This window comes from Passer montanus, unplaced genomic scaffold (genome assembly GCF_014805655.1).
Source record: "Passer montanus isolate IOZ18808 unplaced genomic scaffold, ASM1480565v1 scaffold34, whole genome shotgun sequence".
Classification (NCBI taxonomy): Eukaryota; Metazoa; Chordata; class Aves; order Passeriformes; family Passeridae; genus Passer; species Passer montanus.
Window position 1 is genome coordinate 4,536,381 of NW_024368152.1, and position 20,029 is coordinate 4,556,409.

At 35.3% G+C, this 20,029-nt stretch overlaps 1 protein-coding gene across 12 annotated transcripts in view; it reads right to left on the bottom strand.

Annotated features, from left to right (window-relative positions):
• Positions 1-20,029, bottom strand: part of MYT1L (myelin transcription factor 1 like) — a 300,153-nt gene that overhangs the window by 216,054 nt on the left and 64,070 nt on the right. For all 12 annotated transcript variants that reach the window (XM_039715661.1, XM_039715667.1, XM_039715669.1 and 9 more), the window contains exon 2: positions 3,933-4,047. The gene's annotated coding sequence lies outside the window, so the exon portion shown is untranslated. The remainder of the gene's footprint in view (positions 1-3,932; positions 4,048-20,029) is intronic.

The following is a 20,029-nucleotide window of genomic DNA, read 5'->3' on the forward strand; positions in this document are numbered from 1 at the left end:
TCTCTCAGTATGTGTAAGTATTTTTTTATATGTAGACTCGTTAATAAAAGTTTTATTTCTACTGTATAAGAAGCATAGTTCTGACCTAACTAAACTGTGACCTAAATTCTACGTGATCAATGAAGTCTTTTCCTGAACTTCACTTGGCTTTCGAATTAGTCCTCTGTCTTCCTTGGTTTGAGAATGAATACTTCAGTTAGAGCAATACACATTCACCTGCAGTGGAAGAAGGCAAAATCTGCCTAAGGGTGCTGAGATTTCTTTTGCCCACCAAAAGTCAGTACCCAGTACTGATAAGGAGAAAAGAATCATTTAAGATCACTCAACAAAGCTAAGTTAGTTTCAGTAACTAAAGACTAATCAAAATAATGCTACATGATAACCCTTCCACAGAAAATGTTAAAGTAGGAGAAAAGAAGGTATTCAACATTTAAAAGATGTATTAATCTAGCAAAATTATTTTTTACCTCTTCTAATCAAATTACTACAATAGTTTCTAAATGTTTTCTACAAAAACAGTCAGCTCTGTCTTAATCAGATTTCTCTTACAAATATTTTTACTTATGTGTAGTGTATTCCCCTTAGTCTGGGATTGAGATATATACACATAGCTAACATAGTGAAGAGAGAACATGATCTTTCATAGTGGGTTTAATTTCATTTTATAACCCAACACATTTTCAGGATGATTTAGGGATTAGGTGTTCTGTCAGGCTGAGCTATGTATCCAATAAAGCACAATAATATTTTTTTCCTAATTCTTACTGGTGATATGCCCCTTGCCCTGGCATTTTTACCTTTAATGTCACACGTTCTCTTTGGCATGCTAACATCAGCAGCAGCCCATGACCAATCATGGGCTGGGCCATGCAATAAAACAGCCATGCCTGCTCACAGGAGCAGAGATGCTGCCTAGAAACTGCAATTTAAACAGCTTACTGCCTCATTTTTAAAACCATTTAAGTCTGGAAAGACACAAAGAAAAAGAAGCAGAATTTTATGCAATGATTCCTACTACTTACATTTATAGTGACAATTTATAAACTGCAAATTTAGCAACATGTGACACTTTGATTGATGAACTTTGCTTTTTCAGAAGGTTTTACTAGGAAGACTTACACTGCCAAGAACTAACATGAACTCATCACCATGACAGTATCTTTGCAATTCTCTACCTGAACTAACATCAGGCATTACTTTGCTTTATGCATCCCTGCCATTCCATCAACACCCTCACACAAGGCAAGTGTGACAGAGAAGTATACAGAATTCACTTCAGCTAATGAGGGGAGTGAGGATTTCTGACTACTCAGTTATTTAATGGGGGTATCTAAGATGCCACAAACAAGACGAACACAGGATTTTGCTTCAAAAGCAGAGGAAATATGGTCATGAACCCTGATCTTAGGTTGTGCTGAATTTTGGTCAATAGTTAGCTAAATGTCTTGTAGAAAATTTGTGGCATAGGCAAAACCTGAACTCATCTTTCCCAACTCTAGGTTAATTCTCTAATTAATGGGCCAGACTTTCCTCATTCCCTGAGGCACCACAGAAGTAGAAATAATATATAGCTGGCTAAGAAAAATGTTGCATACCAGAGATTCCTACACTGCCTAATTAGGGTTGCTTTACTATGCCTTTTCACTGCTATGGCAGGGCAAACTGAATATAGAAGCAAATATAAAATCCCTAATCTGTGATACTGTCCTCTATGGGTCTGCATTGTGTAAAGGACCAGAATATCCCTTCAAGATATAAAATAACTATGATAAAAATACTTAAGATGCTGCACCTTTCATTGAGGTCCATAGGTTCATAATTTATTGGGTTCATAATTTATTACAAGATTAAGCTTAATAGGAGGCCCATAATGATGTTTCTATCTGTTATCAGCTGAAGTGAGCAATCCTCATAAAGACCATTCACACAGAAAAGTCAGTTTACATGGGCTTTTCTATTATTAGTTTCTAAATTTCAAACTGATGTAATGATATATAGTATGTACAATGGTTGTATGTCAGCCATGTCAGGTCTCTGGAATGTCAAGATTAACAAAGTGTGTGCATCTGGTACTCTCTGCAGATTAAAAAAAAACCAAAAAACTTTAGATACATTTTATCTAAAAGAAAATGGCAAAAAAGAAAATGGGAAAAATCACATAACAAATTTTAAGGTAAGCTCTTGCAGCATTGCAGGAGTCAATACGAAAAGATTTCGTTGCAAAATACCAAATGTAAGAAGGTAAATATTTCAATTTAGGCTTTGGTGCTGCTGGTATCATCTTACGAGTTTTCTCTCTCTCTTTGTGTTGGGGTGGGACTGATTTATTTTTTCACCCCTAAGCCCATGTTCCTTACTTGTCTTGCTCTGTAGAAGACTCTACAACAGAAAGATCCTTTCATGAATCCATTTAAATTCCTTATGTACATTCTGTCACATCTCAAACTTCAAAACTATTTTCTTTAGCAGTCCCCCAGAAAGCACTACAGAGATTCCTCATGATCCCAAACTACAGCGCAAGAAGTTCCATGAGCTCAGCCTGAGCTGAGAATCCATTTAATAATGTCCTGCATATTCTCATCCCACCTTTACCTATTCTTTTACTGCTTTCTTCTTACACTTCCATTTCAAATTACTACTCCTTTCCACTGTGACATACTGGGTCTCATCAACCCCTTGAAGTACATTGGCAAAACATAATTCACAGGTAAATGTTCCTCTATATCTAACCCAAAAATTTCCTGTAATAAATTAATTACTGTCTAATGCAATTAACTGATTCATGCTTCATCTTATTTTAGTATAGCATTTCTGAGTTTAACTACATTTATAACTACTGTCCATCATCATCAAAGGAACCAAGTCAATGGACCAATATAGTGTATATATGTCTCTATCTTATAAATTATTCAGCTTTCAACTGAACTTCCCAAGTTTCCTTTAAAGAGTGGGACCTATGATTATTAGCAGAGTATACTCTACTAGTAAAGTAAAAGTATTCTGGTGTTTTTTTGAGAAAACATAGGGGATATGCAGAAAAATCGTAACACAATTATGTCCTGTGATATTAGCTCATAAATGTCTGTGACAAATGGCCCTCCAACAGCTGCTCAGCATGGAATTTGATACCAGACTTCTGAATTTCTGGACAATGTATAGATTTTCCAAACAAAAATTCAGCAGAAGAAAAATGATTCAAGAAGAAACCTCTGTGGTGAACACCAAGGGAATATCATCTATTTTCTCTATATTCCACATACATGGAATGCAAATATATCCAACATTTTAAACAAGTCTGCAAGCAATGCTTAAGAAAAAATGCATTCCTCAAAACTAAAATGGATTTTATCATTACTAGCTTCTGAATTCACTTCATCCAAATTTTGTACACTTACACACTCAATTTATACACTTGTTTTTTATGCCAGCATATAAGAACTACTGTGATTTTTTGGAGCTAGTAAGATGGCAATAAGAAAAGTCATACTTTACTAATAAATATATATACAGTGAAAGAAATATCAGGTTTTCCAACCTATCCACCCTGCACATCTGACTCTACTGTAACTGTTTAATGAAATAAAATTACCTATTTATTTACAATTAATTAGTACGACCTTTTTGATTTCACAGTAAAAGAATTCCAGTGCATTCAGGTCCAAAAGGATTCAGGCACTCATTCCTGTTCTTTGTAACTTCAGCAGCAAGAATAATATATGCATCATCTAATTTAACTGCAAATGACTCTTTTAGCATGAATTGTCTGTTTAAAGATAATGCACAGCAGAATTCTTAACTGCATCCCAGAAGTCATGCAGCATCAGGCAGATAAGATCACAGTGGTTACCAGGGGTGGCAAATGGGAAAAGCACTACAGGAAATGAACTCTTGTCAATAATCTCAAGGGAGTGCTATATTTAGGTCAATTGTACCTGAAATCGTTTGGTGGGGTAATTGCTCTTTGGTACAGACTCTGCTCTCTGAGCCTGTCAGAGTGCTTGTAGGTCCTCTGGATTGAATTCACCAATTTTCTTCCAGACTCATTTTCTAAAAATAAAAACAAACAAACAAACAAATAAAAACTTTAATGAAGGACAGCAAGCTTACCAAAACAGAAAATTACTCACATGTTATTTAATATTTCAAAAATATGCTTTCAATGAATGCATTTAATACAAAAACGTGTTTCAATTTCCAACTGATTGCCTTCAATCTTCTAGAACAGAAATTTATTCAATTATTCAGATTTTTTTATTTGGCCCTCCAAAGACTTCCCAAATCTACTGAATACCTATGGCGATTTAGAGTGCATTTGCTGATCAGTTAATAGTCAATGCAAAATCAGAATTGTTCTTAAATCTCATGGTGCATCCCAGTGCAACATTATTCTAGCTTTAATTTGAGTCCTCATCTGAAAATATGGCTTATTGTTTAATAATTTAAGATGGTTCATTCATGTATACTGAGGAATGTGGTAAACTCAGTTTTAGGAATGCAATCTAATGAGACATATACTGACCTTTTACATCAGTTACCTGGATTAATACACATACCAGAAAACAGCATCTAGTAATTCTGTCTTATGATTTTTAGAAGAAATATTTTGCTTTGATACCACAGTCTCCAGCAGAATTATTCCTTCTTTACATTAAAGAGTAAGTATTAACCAGATGAATTTTAAAGTAAGAAAAAGCCTACTTTATCAGCTATTCAGCATGCATTTACCTTCTACAGACAGATACAGCATCATATCTGTAGTCATTACTTAGTCCTTGTGATTAGTGTCTATTGTGATTAAAGAAAATGTCATGATGCAACTGTACTGCTGAAGAATATACATGTACTTTTTATTTCAAAAATATTACAAAGGGAATAAGATAAACTACTGAAAGCTACAGTAGGTGCATCACTTATTTTAGCTATTGTTTCTTGTAAAGAACTTCAAATTCAAAGATACTCATTAAACAGAGTAGATGGCAATAACAGACGAAGTGTTAATGGGGCAGCAGTGGAGTGTGTCAGGAAAATGAAGAGACCCTGAGGGGCTCACCATGTTGTTTATGCTCAGCTAAATTCAGCAGCATTACCATAAATCCTCTAAAAGATACTGACTGTACTCAACTCCTTCTTCACTACTTTTCAGGCAAGGAAATATTCTATGAGATTAGAAGATAGTACTCTTTTCTATTAAACAAACTTTGCATGTAAATACACTAAATATTTACATGCAATTACTAATTTTTTTTTTACAATTTTATAAAAAATAAAGAGAGGGTCTTTTAATCTTCAAAATAATGTGTGAATCTTTATGAAAATTTCTGGAATCATACCCAAGAACAGAGCCTTTAAACAAAAGTATTATCATTTCTCTCATAAAATTATTTTGTTATTTAAAGGGCAAGTTCCAATATAAATTTCTCAAATGCATAATTCAACTGATAAAATAAAATTATGCATCAACCAAATAACTTGAGAGTTCAAAATCCTTGATTTCTAGTTAGTTGTTGCTGGTTTGGTTTTTTTTTATTTTATTTTAAGGTTGCATTCTAAGGGAATAAATTAATCTTAGGAAATATACAGAAACTATTCATTCCAAAAATGTACTGATTAAAAAGAAGTATGTTACAAACACTTCTGCATGCATCTTCATGGTGACCTTATTGTGCCTTTGATCGTAGAACAAAACTTTACCTACATAAGCATAGGTGGATTTATTGTTAAAGAGAAAGCAGCTGCAACATGCTGTATAACTTCAACTATAAACACAAGTTCGTGTAAGAAACCATAATCTACAGAAGAAAGGTCCCAGCAAAACCGCGAAAGGCTCCATGGAGTCTCCAGCAGCACCAAGGACAGTGGCCGCGGGCTGCAGCCGCGACACTCACCGCGTGTGCTCACCGTGCCAGAGCACCCTGCTCAGTTTGAGACTCGTCCAAAGGCCAAAATAAGGGGGAAGGTTTTTTCCCAGTCTTCTCCCAGTGCTGTCGTTTTGAGGTCTATCTACAGCTTTTAATCCAAAGGCCAAAATAAGGGGGAAGGTTTTTTCCCAGTCTTCTCCCAGTCTGTTTTGAGGTCTATCTACAGCTTTTAAATATTGGAAACAATGAGAACTAACAGATCTAAAAACTGGCTGTTGAAGGACAAGGCCTTGGGCTCTGACAAACTGGTTTCCACTATGTGCTCTTGACATCCACTTCAAAGCCAAAGATCTGACATCCAAAAGCAGTCGTGTTTTTGAGGATTACCGTTTTGCATATATAAATCTCCACATGGGGAATACTATTCAGAGCCTGCCTCAATACCAAATGCTTGGCAAATGCACACACAGCCATAGGTGACTTGCTTGCCACTGGGAATACTGAAAAATAAAGCCCCCATAGTTATCCGTTCCTATTCTACTAATGATAATAATGCTTTGTTTCAGGAACCCAAAAAAACATTCAGTTACCCTTGCAGAAGTAGAAATAGGGTTCTTACAAGATGCTGAAGTACAGATTCTCCTTACTGCTTAACACCCAAACAAAGCACATTTAAAATACAGCTTAAATGTCATGGGCTCTGAGATGCCCTGAGCAATACGCCTCACAAGTGAATGGCAAAAACAGCTGGAATGGATACTTTATCCTTATAAGCAGTGGATATTTTAGTAGCAGACAAGAAAATTCTCACAAAAGGTTACATTCTGACTGATGCTGAGAACTGGCGATTCCCAGAAAGGTCACAAAGAGCCCCCAGTTCTTATTATCCCTGAAGGTTTGGGAAAAACCTGAACCACCAAAGTAAAATCACAAGAAAGTGTCCAGCTCTCATGCAAACACTGCCTGCCTTTAAGAGGTTGTATACTTCCTCTAGTGTATTTCAACATTGGTGGTCACTTGAATTATTTCTGGCAATAATTTGCTTTAGTGCTGGTTTTTTGGTTTATTTTTAAGGCAAGATGAAATAATTACAACTACTTCAAATACTCTGATAGGGTTTTAAAAATACTTAAATATTTTATCTCATATAAGAATTTATAAGGTAATTTGTGATTATCAACAGATTTGGGCAATTAACAGTTTTACATTAATTTAAAGGCACTAAATCATGCTTCTGATTATTCAGAATAAAGTATAAATAAAAATACATGGGCCTAGTCCCACTACTGCTGACATTAGACCGACATCTGTCTCAATTTTCAGTGGAAATAACATCATAATCCAACCTCTAGAACTAACATTAAGTCAAAGGTAAAGAAATATGAATATAAACATTTCAATGAAAAACATTAACTGAATAGCAAAGTATTTTTTTCAATCAGAATATGAAGTTCTCAATAATCTGTGAAAACTAAGAAATTAAGGTGAAAAAATGTTTTCCCTATCATTATGTTTGGTGTATTACTTTCCTCCATCAACAACACACTTCAGACTACAAAGTATAAGCACTTGTGAGATTTTACATGAACTTTCATGTAGATCTACCAATAGACAGTTGTAGTGCTAACCTGCTTTGAAAAAAATGTTTCCTAAACTTATGAAACTCTATCTATAAATAAAAAAGGATGATTTAAAAAAAGTGATCCAGCATAAAAATACAGGAGCGTGGATGTCCTTCTTCAAGGAAGAAGATATCCAAAGTTGACATCTGGTGCTCTTGGAAAATTTCTGAATACCATCACTGAAAGCAGACAGTCGATGAGCATCCCTGTTAATACTGGATGCCATGTTTCTTATGTGAAGTGTAGTTAGGTAGGATTAATGGTTCAAAGGATCAGTTGCTGCCAAACAAGGATTTAAAACTAATGAGGAAAATACATGACTGGCATTGAGGGCACCTTTTGGAAAAGCTGTGTGCATCCCTTACATGGTAGATAAATGGTTATCCCCTGACTGAGGCCCACTGGAGGAAGTGTGAAACAATGCACTAATACCTGAGTGGAAAAAACAGGGGGCTCTCCTGACTGCAGAAGGTAACGAGGATGGTGAAACCACAAAGTGTTTGCAGTGTTACTGGCTCTTGCAGTGAACAGTGTGTTCACTTCCAGGACAATATGGAATTTGAAAACTGTCTTTAAGGAGGAGGATGGCACACAGAACTGCACCTTAAAATCACACTACAAAGCAAATAACATTAGGAGATTACATTAAAAGTTGATCTGGGGGCATTTCCAAAGTCAGTGTTTAGGTGTGCAGATTTCACCTTCTCAAAACTGTTACCCAGAGAGCCAGAGCATAATAAAATCATGGGGCAAGTAAGCAGAATAACTTGCCAATGATTAAATTAAATGCAGGGCAGAGAACTGATTTGCCTTTCCAGATCTTTTCCGCTGTTTTCTGAAGTAAACCAGAGGCAGTGATGGCATCTTAAGGACAAAAAAACCCACAACTAGTGAAATGGAATGTAAAATAAACAATATTGACCTACAGATTACAGACCTATGCACTGCACACTAGGAACTATATACAGAAAGAGTTATTAGCTGATTTAGTTTTACCCACCTACACCAACAACTAGTGGAGAAGGGTTCTATTAGCAGCCAATGTAGCAAAGCATTGTGTGGCAGATTTTGGGCAGGGATGTTAGCACAGTCTGTTGTGTGTCAGATCTACCTAACGACTGCAGGTGAAAGCACCAAGCATCTACTGATTCTTCTGTGGGCTAAAGCCTATTTCTGCCATCTCTTGCCACAAGGTAAAATTTTTATTCTCTCTCCTTTAATCCTGACTGAAATAACTTAGCAGCAAGATTCTCTTTTGAACAGTAAAGTAAAAGTGCAATATTGTAACATAAAGAAGCAGAGAATTAGCCTTTTCAGTACACCAAAATTAAAGATACAGAGCCTGGTCCAGAAAACTGTATTTGTACATTGGATCCATTTCCAGTGTCTCAGTTTGATGGTGAATTAAAAGGTCCTGTGTCGTACCTGAAACATGTTTAAAAAAATTTGACACATCTTTTAAGCCTAATGAGTAAAGATGTAGATACATTAGAGACTGATCAGTACACAATTACCTATCTTTGTCTTCCAGTGCCCATCTACTTACACATGGGCAAGGAGGAAGGGTAGAAGAAGCCTTACTCCTACTTTGCCATATTAAACAAGCCTGATCAAGCAGTGGTATTTTCATACACACTCTGCTGAAATCTCCTTTACCATTGTCTGGACAGAAAAGAAACCTGTATGGGGAGATTCTTTCACTGTCACCCCAACAGCCGTCACTTGGAAGCTGCAAGTTCTTATGTCCCTTGGCCAGTTCAAATTGATGTATCTCAACTGACTCCTCTTTATAACAGTAATTTATATAAAGATACTTAATATTACAACTCTCAAAAGCAACATACAAATTATGTGTAACTGAATTAAATGCAAAAGAAAATCTGTACCATAGCAGCATACTGATTTTTGTAGCAGATATATAAGAAATGCTCTTCTCAGCATTTCCGTGGCACATCATACAAGCTAATGCTAAAATACCATTCTGGACTTGAAAATTACCATTATGTATACTCAGTTGCAATGATTTACATCACAGAAAGTACTGTTGTGAATAAACTTACTGTTGCTTTGTACAGTACTCAGAAAGATTTGCCTGAAATGCAAATCATTTCTATTTTAGTGGCATTTGACAAAAAAATAGAAGTCTTAATAATGTTTGCAAACTGGTCTATATTTAGGATTATACTTGCAGCATGATACATTTGAAAGGAAAAATAGTATAGTATTTACTGATAGTTATTCATTTAATTACTTTATTTCATTACTTTTATTTTCATTATTCAATCACTTTTGTTACAAATACTAATCAAAGATTAAAACTATACATGACTGTTCACACACTAAGAATAACTGTTCTTCAGTGTGAACAGAAAGGATAACTCTCCTCTAAGGCTGTCATTTGCCTTCACAAACAATTGGAAAATACTTGAGAAAAATGAACATGCTCCTACTGATTGAATTTATTTGCAAATTATTTGTGAAAAGATTTGAGCACTAAATTAATCCCAAAATGCATTTATAGTCAAATCTAACCATGGATATTAGTCTCGCATGTTAAATTCAGACTATCTCTCAGATGACCTTAGCTCAGAAACCCTCTCTTCTTTCCCCCTTTCATTCACTAGTTCTGTCAGGTAAGAGAACAGTAACTGGTATCACTAATTAAAGCAGTGCCTCAGATGCAAAGGTGGGGTATCCCACTGGAGACAGACAAGGCAACAGTTACAGAACATAAACACAACACAGAACCTCCAACAGCAAATAGACAAAAAAATCAAAATATGTTTATGAACAGCTGCATTAAGAGGACAAAGCCCTAGTGTCCTCTGATGCTGGTATAGGAGACTCCAAACGGGTCATGGAGTATTCACAGGGCAAGTTCCTACAACAGACTGACTTCCAGTCGTATCAAAAGCAGAAAACTAAGGTGGGCTGACGTATCAGGTACAGTGGGAACTGCACATCAAAGAGCTGTACTAGCATATTAGTAGAGTGAATTAAAGCATTCATGAATGTAAGTAATATGTAGATGCAGATACACCAACAGGTGTACAACATGTCCCCAAAGATACAAAACCTATATCATTATTGAGATACATTTAGAGTTCATTATCTAATATATTACAGCATGTTTTACCCCTGTACTGATAAATTGGTATCAAAATAGAAATCAAAAATTCTTCATCATTTTTGTAGCACTGAGCATAGTCAGTAGACCAGGTTTTGAATAAGTAATTTATGGATTAACAGATATTGCAACATAAGACATACCTAAATTCTATTTAGATGCAAAAATATTTTAAGGGCTTAACAAACAGAGGTGTTAGCTTAAAAGAAAATGGAACAAAAAACCACTGGAATCCTAACATTTATAAACGGTATGAGGAAACTCCTGCCCTTTTATCATCTCCCCTGAATTACAGAACTTCTCATACTCATTGTATTGTCCAAAATCTTCAGGTTTCTCAGTGGAAACAAGCAATTGTTGATGATTGTCCTGGATGGAAAATCATAAAACAGGAGCAGATAATGTAACATACTATGTGGTGCCAGAGAAAACAATAGCTTTTGCAATGGGCACAGAAGATGCAGATCAGGTAGGAAACTCTTCCCTTTACACTAAAATTGTTTAAGATTTATAGAAAGAGATAGTGAGAGAGAAAAATATAAATAGTCAATGGTCTCACGCAATAGGCTGAGCCATGGGTGATCCAGTCAGCTCCCTGTGACGTGCCAAAAGGTCATCTCACAATAAATCTGAAAATAAAGCATGAGATGGGGACCCTCTCTCCCCTAGGTATGAAGGATTGAAGGGAATGTAAGAGACATCAGAAATTAAGAGTCTGTGCTGAGATGCTGAAGACCACATCTGTGCTGCTAAGCAAGACAAACAGCAAAGCAGAGACAAGCCAGGAGAGAAGAGGGAAAGAGAACAGGATGTCTTAGGCATAGGCCACTGAGTCAAATGGGAGAAGTCAGAGGAAAATATGGCAGAAAAACCTAAATGGATGTCAGAGAAAATCCATTCATTAAATCAGATCTTAACATTCTTGTTGAGAAAGATAATGAGATGTGTAAAACGTGAAAATTAAAATGTGGTAAGAGAAAGATTTATTAAAATAAACTGAAACTTTTCAGAGGTTGTGGCAAGAAGGCCATAGGAATGCCAGTTGAACATTTTCCATTACTTGCAATATTTTAACTTCTACATTAAACTATTAAGGTGATTCTTAACTTTACAGTTGCTGTGCTAGATGCCAGTGTTATCCAAAACCAGTTTGCATAATTCAATATTTGATCACCGTCCCCAGTATATCCCAGACCATCACCATAATTAAGTTAATGGTATCAGGCAGCTTTTTCTCTTCACTCAGCAAGGTTCAAACACTGTTCACTGCCATATTTCACTGTTCTAGTCCACTGCTTATTGTTTTAATTTCTTTCTTCAGAGTCCATTGTTTTGTGACAGATTTGAAAAATAGTTAGAAATCTCCAGTGTTTTCTCACTATGTTCTTCTTTGATCCAGGTCTCATTCCCACAAAGGAAATTACTTTCTATGTCCAGGTCCTGACTAAGGCTGAAAACCTGCCCTTTTTCTACAAAAATTCCAAAGCAGGTTTGGGTTGTTTTATTACAGACACTGAAATCTAATAGTAGATTCCCCTCCTGGGGCTGAGTTGCCACTCAAATCACAACAGAAGAGTGGGATGGATTGTTGCAAGAGAAACAAACTGAGAGCAGAACTGCACCTCAAGACGCTGCCATAATGGACGTGGATGGGTTCCTCACATTCCTGCGGGAGAAGATCCAGCCAGGGCTCTGGTATCTGCCTGCACCTCAGCTTTCCAGCAGTAATGATGAGATGTAATGATGAACTACAGACTTCTGTCTCCAGTTCTTGAGCCTTAAGCCTAGGTTATTTTCATGGCTTCAAAGGACAAGAAGTGACTCTCTGAAACACAAATTCTCAAAATATTTACATGTCCAAGAACTTCTGAGGTTCTGACCCTGAATGTTTTAAGTGATTCCCTAAGGAACACAAGATTAAGAGCAGTATTTAACACCAGTACTCAAAGTATATTAGGAAACCTCTCACACATGACAAAAACCAAGATGTATTTACAACAGGTTTTATCTTGTTCCCATTTAATACTACAAACCCCCCCTATTTTTAGTAAATAACAGCAGCATAACATCCATGAATTTAGGTAAGACACTTAGAAATTCTCCCCTTGTGCTACCCAACTACTTGAGGAGTATAGTGTAAATTAAAACAACTGTCAGCAGTTTAGATTGATTGTCCTCTTGTTGCCATTCATTAGTGTTGATATAGAGTTCAAGTACTGAAATGAGGATAAGTTAGGCCCTAAAACAACTGGCAGTTTAACACTGTCAGCTTACACCTTAGATTTTCTTCTGTGTATTTTAAATAATCAACACTACTCTGGGTTCAACATTTTATAGCAGAAACTCAAAGGAGTTCTCACCCAACTTTTCTTAGCAGTTAATCAATAAACCTAATTAAAAAAACCTGAAACCTTCAGTCATTCAGTTGCTCAGGACTTTCAATAACACCAATTGCAAGGAGAAAAGATTCTTGACTTGCCATGATGGAGAGGCCTCAGAAATATTAAAACCTAAGTGCAGATAGTTTGGCTTGCCAGGGAGACAGCAGCATAACAGCACATCTGAGTCACAGCACTCATGCGTCTCCACGTGCAAAATCAGCGACAGCACAAGCAGCTGTGATTGAAAAATGTCAACAGGATTCCAAAAATGTTTGTGCTGGTTCAGGTTCAGGGGAAAGTACAAGAACAGCAACAACCTACAGGCATTCCTCCTGATTGTGTTACAAGAGAAAGGAAAAGCATCAGGGGCTCAGAAACGACCATGGTGAATATGAGACAGGCACAAACTGTCAGATGGAGAGGAAAATGCAAGAGTACTAAGGCAGAGGGAAGAAAAGATTATGCATATCATGGCATATGTTACCTATAATGCAACATTTCAGTATGCAATTCTTATTTACAACACACCAAACACCCTTCATTGAAATCTGTGAACTTGTCAATGCAAAAGTCATTAGTGTTTTCTTCCTAAAGAACTGATTTATAAATGAGAGAGTATATTTCTTCCTAAATAACTGATTTATAAATGACAGAGTATATTTCTTCCTAAAGAACTCATTTAGAAATGACAGAGTATATTTCCATTGTGGGAGCCTTTTTATTTAAAAAGTTGTTTAAAATGTACATTCGTTTTAGTTTAAAATAAACAAAATATGTTGTAATGCAAAAAGGTTGCAAAAATAAGAGGATTTAAATAAAAACCAAACACACGTTGCTGTCAACAAATATCAGGAGACATCTGAAAATTTATAAATAGTCAAAAGGTTAAGGAAATTTAAAAATATGAATGGAAATGAGAAAACAATTTTTCATCTACTTTCCCAAGCAAAGAAAAAATTACAAGAAAACATGCAAAAAATTGCATTAACAAACTTCAGTAACTTCACTTAATTGCAAAATCCAGTCATGAATAGGCTGCTACCATAAGGTAAGACAGGTTGCAGACAGTCCTTTATGTAAAAGCAAATGTCAAAAGAAAAGCTCTGATATTTAGTTGTGGGCTCCCACTTTTCACATAGGCATTTCCTAAATCCATGTTTGATGAGCTTCTCCAGCTATAAATTCTGTAAATTCCCTCTGGAGCAGTGCAGAGTGTGCTTCATGAAAATGTCATCTGCCAGCACTGCAATTACTCACACTCCAGCAATCATGTGCACAATGCAGAATGGGTCGAATTCAGGTGAGAACGAGAACCAGCAATCAAGCCTCTGGAATTGAGAACAAAGCCATTTTCTTTCATTTGCCATCAACACAACCATCAAGGCCTTAATTACAAGGCAAGTGTCAAGCCTGGCTGCTGAAAGGCTTATTATTATACAGCTCAGCTTCAAATCAGTTTTGTATTGATGAACCGCAAAAATGAGGAAGCCAGCTTAGCCCCACAAGAAAAGAAACACGGACTAACTGATTATGTGATTGGCAGGGAAAAACAAGGACATGTAAAAATACATCTTTAGGTAGTATAAGAATTAGTAAACAGTACACCTTAAGTCTTTCTATAAACACATTTTCTAACTCAATAGCAAATATGGGTGGTCGGATAATTCAAAAGACACCCTCTTTAGTTGAGAGCATTGTATTATCCACAAAAGACACTGCAAAAAGTCACTCTTTAGGTCATGCATTCTGTTTTTCAGACATTTGCATTTCTATTTCTTCTGTGACTGTTCTCATTGTCCCCTTATATCTAATTGCTTGTCTTTACCTTGACCATAGAGATATTAAGAGAACTGTACACATATTCACAAGCCCTTGCCCAACAATTATCTATTCACATTAGATTAGTTGTCTCCATAATGAACAGCAGATGAGAAATCATCATTTACTTAGCAACAGAATTTATATATGTTCATTCAATTGAATTATCAGTACCACATTGCAACTATGAGCCAAATGGGCCCTCTTTTACCATTTCCTATATAAGACTTTCAAGCATGACAAATACTGACTGAACTGTTAGGAGGAGGCCTGGATTTGGAACTGCCTGTTGATACAACTTTACTGTTATTATAAGTGTTAAAGCTTGTTTTGCCTTTTGATTTATTAAACCCATATTCTGACTTAGCTTCTGCATCTCTTATGTAACTATATCTGTCTTTTTGATATCTAAAATAAATATGCACATGTATAGCAGAGAGAAAACCACTTAGGTCAGTGAACATTTTACCATGAATTTTAAGCATTTTACCTGAAACAGTGACCATCCATACCTCCTTCTTTACCCATTGCTCAATCCAATAGATATACAACATACATTTTTCCTCTTGCAACACACCATATCCTGAAAATTTCAAGGGCTCATGCTTCAGTAAGATACTAAAGAATTTGAAATGAATGGCATGAGAAAATAAATATTAACACATAAGAAGATGAAGGGACATGACAGCAGCAGACACATTTCTTTTGTCATTCATTTTCATTGGTTAAAAGCTGGATTTGTTTCCATTAGATATACAGATATTATATACAATACATACAAAATTAAATACTCAAAAGTTAGGAAATAACAGCAAAATGTACCTGCTGAAAAACTTTTGCTATATTTGGAAATATTAAAAAAACCAAAACAATAAAAAACAACCAAACAAAACAAAAAACAAAACAAAAACAAATCTCACCAGCTTAAAAATGGATGATGATTTTTGGTTTTAAGAAGGAAAAAATAGTCAGGCTTCCATGCCATGTATTTGAAACATATTCAGGTAGTTTCAGTAGAGTTTAGGTAAATTTATGGTATCCGTATCTATCTGCACATTTTGATAGGTAAGTATTTTTTAACATTTTTTTTCCATTCCCATTAAAAGACAAAGTACTAACAGGTAATTCCCATTCTGCCATTAAAATGCTCTAGATATAGGAATAGCATAGAAAACTCTTATAAAAGCTTTATTAGTTTCAATTTTCTTCAGCATTAGTTTTACTATTTGTAGTTATAAAACTTCTTCCTTCCAAGGAATTTTAAAAGTCCACCTGATTAATTTCTATCAAGCACCATCCGTTTCATTTAGAAAGATGTCTTTGCCTCTTCAGATCAATTTTAGGTTCTAAATTATAAGATATATGATTGTACCACAAATATGCATACAAGTCTTGTCTTACTTAGAAATAGCTGGCAGAACAATGCTATACTTCTTCCGTGTCAAAAAAAGTAAAAGAAGGAAACTTTTAGGCTATATGTCATCGAGTGAACCTGGACACAGAGAACAGGCAGGTATCAAGGACTGAATATGTCAGACAACAGGCTGAAAGAAATAGAAATGCAAGGTACCTTAGTAGAAAGATTACTGAAAAATGTCATCCACACATATTTTTAAAGAACCCCATGCTGTGTATCCAGATCAGAAGGTTGATGCTTTATATTTGAAATATAAAAGTGAAAAATATTTAGGCAATTGTTAGAGGCATTGGTAAGTATGCGGAAAACACCAAAGCTTCTAAAGACTAAGAAAAATGGAACTGGTACCAATGGCTTATCAGAACTTTACTGGCATATTTTGACATTCTTGATGTAGTTAGACTGCAGTATCTCAAATCCCTGTATTTCTAAGGGCAGGGAAAGGTACTTCCATGTGTCATATGCTCTGTATACTCAGGCACTCAGATATCTTACCACAGGACTGAAAATATTTTAAGAATAAAATAAAAAGTAAAACAGATACTGGTGACAGACCATTCTGTGGAACCCATGTCTGAACATCCTTTTAAAGCAATCAATTATCTTCATAATATAAATTATTTACAGGAATAAGTTAGTATTTTTCTAAGGTAACCCTTTAAGAAAGTGAATTAAAATTTTCAGATGTAGCCAAATGATTTAGAAACCTAATTTGTTTTCTTCAAATGAACTTGAGGTCCTAAAAAGAGCATGATAGAATATATACACTGAATTGTAGTGATTTCAGAAACAGTCTTGTTATGAGAGATTAAAAAGAGAGGACAGTAGGAAAATAAAGTAGGCATGTGAATTATTAATATAATGGCATAACTGACATTTTACATGCTCACTATCACATGCCTTGCTTTTCTGTACAGGTATACTTCCTCATTCCAGAGCTCCTATTTTTTCCCTCTTTATCCTCAGCAAACAAGAACAGTGTTTTCTTCAGAAGCCACAGACTTCTAATCTGTATATATGTTGAAAGAATTACATGAGACAACTGCTTCCTTAAAGTTCATTTATAATTGTATTTTTAGTCCATGCAATTCAGAGGGTTCTTCACATGTTTGCAGTTAAGCAATTGCCTAAGAACCTTGCTGGAGTGACAGAACAAGTGCAAGAGCCCAACTACAACCTTCTGTCACTATGCCAGTACAATACTGGTTATCTCTGACATCCAACACACAAAACATTCTTTCAAATAGCATTACCTAACTACTACCTGGTAAAAAAATTCATTAAATGCCTTTGAAAGTATGTAAGCAGAAGTACTTCTCCAGCTAAACAGTACAGTGAACAAAAACAAACAAAATAAACAAACTCAAACTTATTTTAACAAAAATTTACCTTTCATATGAATCAACTCATTCTAAAACTTAGAAGTAAACAGGCATACTTGGGGTAGGAAGCAAAAGGGAAACCTTCTCTATGTAATTTGAGGATACCATCTACAAAAAAATCCAGTGGAATACTGCTTGCCCACATTAAAATTGCCACTATGGCAGGAAAAAAAATACATTGAAAAGGACAGTTGCTGTTCTAAAAATAATTTTTATGTACGTGTTGTTTACATCTATTGCAACAGTGTATTCCTACAGTTAGGACTGCACCAATATCCACTTGGCAGGCAGGAAATCATACTGAATACTGAAGAATTGCAAGCCAACACCTCTCATGAGCAAGCATTTGCAAAAACTTGTGAGAGCTATTGAGATTTCTAAACTTGAGTTTTATCATCTAATGTACCTGAATAAAGAAAAACTTCTTAGTTGTTAAATTTATACAGAAAGTCACAAGTAAAAAAAATCAAGAAGAAAAGGATTAAAACTCTTAATTGTTTCTCAAAGTTTTCAAGAATCTATGAGGTATCTGGAGTTCAGAAAGACAGACTCAGGAAGAAAGAAGAAAATGGAGAAATCTATAATTTATTACTTTAAATTGTTTGAAGGGCTTAATACAGATTTAATTCTCAAAGCTTGTGATGATTACACACAACCTGTGACTGAGTGCCTCAGTTGTGTGTGTTCACACAGATGATACTGAATTCCTGAGATGACTTACCATTTAGAAGACAAGATCCTGTTATGATTTCTTATGGTGGAAAACAAAGGCTACTCAGCACTTTGGACAGCCTTGGTTATTCCATACTCTCTAGTTGTTAGACACAGGGACAGCAAAATTCCATCCTCTGGAGAAGATCCTGATGCCAGCACTTAGTGAATGGCATCACAAAGATGGGGCAATGCTACCACTTCAGAGAAATACTGAGGTATAAATTCAGCCAAGTGTCTGAAATACTAAAGTTTCTAAATTATCCACCATTCAGTCAAATTTATTTTATAAATTTTTGTAAGTATGTTATGGCCAAATTGGATCGTTACATGATAGAGCTCAGAAGCAATTCTAATTCCAAAGGTCACAATTTCAGTATGCAATTACTGCATGGACCAGAAAAGTGTCTATCATATAGAGGTTTGCCTGTAAGTTTTGGATTGGCCAAAGTTATTTTTTCCCATTCTTTTCTTGACCAATCTCTTATTTTGCAGTAGCTGATAAAAGCTTAGCCATTTACCTCAGTACATACAAGACTTGGATTTCTCTTTATAAAAAGCCTGATATGCATGGCAAAACATATCCACACCTTTTCCTCTACTCTCACTCTTAAATGGTACAAATTCAGGACAACCTAGTGCACTTTAAAATAAGAGAGCATGTTAGGTCTATATCTCTGATTTGAGTATCAGAGCATGGTAATTTAATATACGCACTTATTTCAAAACTGATAATAATAAACACCAACTCCAGAGCAAGATAAGCAATGCTGATATCTCTTATGAGCAGGTCCTACCAGATAAACTTTGACAGATTCAATGGGACTAAGTAATGTCCCAGAGAATACAGGCAGATGCAATTGTAACTACACAAGCTCTTTTTCTTTAAGTATTTTCTCTCACCTTATGATACCTTTCATTTCATACTTTTATAGCTAGACAGCAATATTTTGAAAATTTGCAAAAGCTAAAAAATTCTCAATGATCATTATTTGTGACCTTTAATAGTGGAAAATAATGCATACTGAATACTTATCCATAACTATATGGGGACATAAAGTAACCATTTTCCCTCATGTTGTCTGAAATCTGTATTGGCCAATTTCTCAGCTTTCCAAATGTATTACTTCATAGCTTACTATCATTTAGTGACATTGCACATATCTTTCTTCTTTGTTAATTCATTCTCTTGACTCAGAGATCTGAATAAATAGAGCTGCACAGAAAAAAAGTGTAAATTCATGTAAAGTGCAACACAGAGGTTCATGTTTCTCTACACTATCAAGTAAAAAAAAACATGGGTAAGTTTCAGGCTTTGTTTCTGATGAAAATGTCTTTCTCAGACTTCCAATTTACATTATTGGAGGTAGAACCACTGTTGTGCTAATCTAAGGCATATAACTTCATATTAATTCCAGCTATACTCATGCATTTTCCCCTTTGTACTGCTGGAAAAATAAATTCTTTTTCCATTGATTTATTTCAGGAATATGCATATTTCCACTTTTTCTGTTTACATAGAAAGTGACATGCTGCCAATTGTAAAAAAAATTAATATAAAGCTACCTCTTACAACAAAGTCCATCCATCAACCTTTTATTCTTCATTCTTTACAAGGTACAAAAAGATCTGGATGGAAAAATTAATAAAAAGATAATTGTTTTTGACATTGTTATGATTACAGCATTATTTCTTGAATAGAAAAAACCCGCA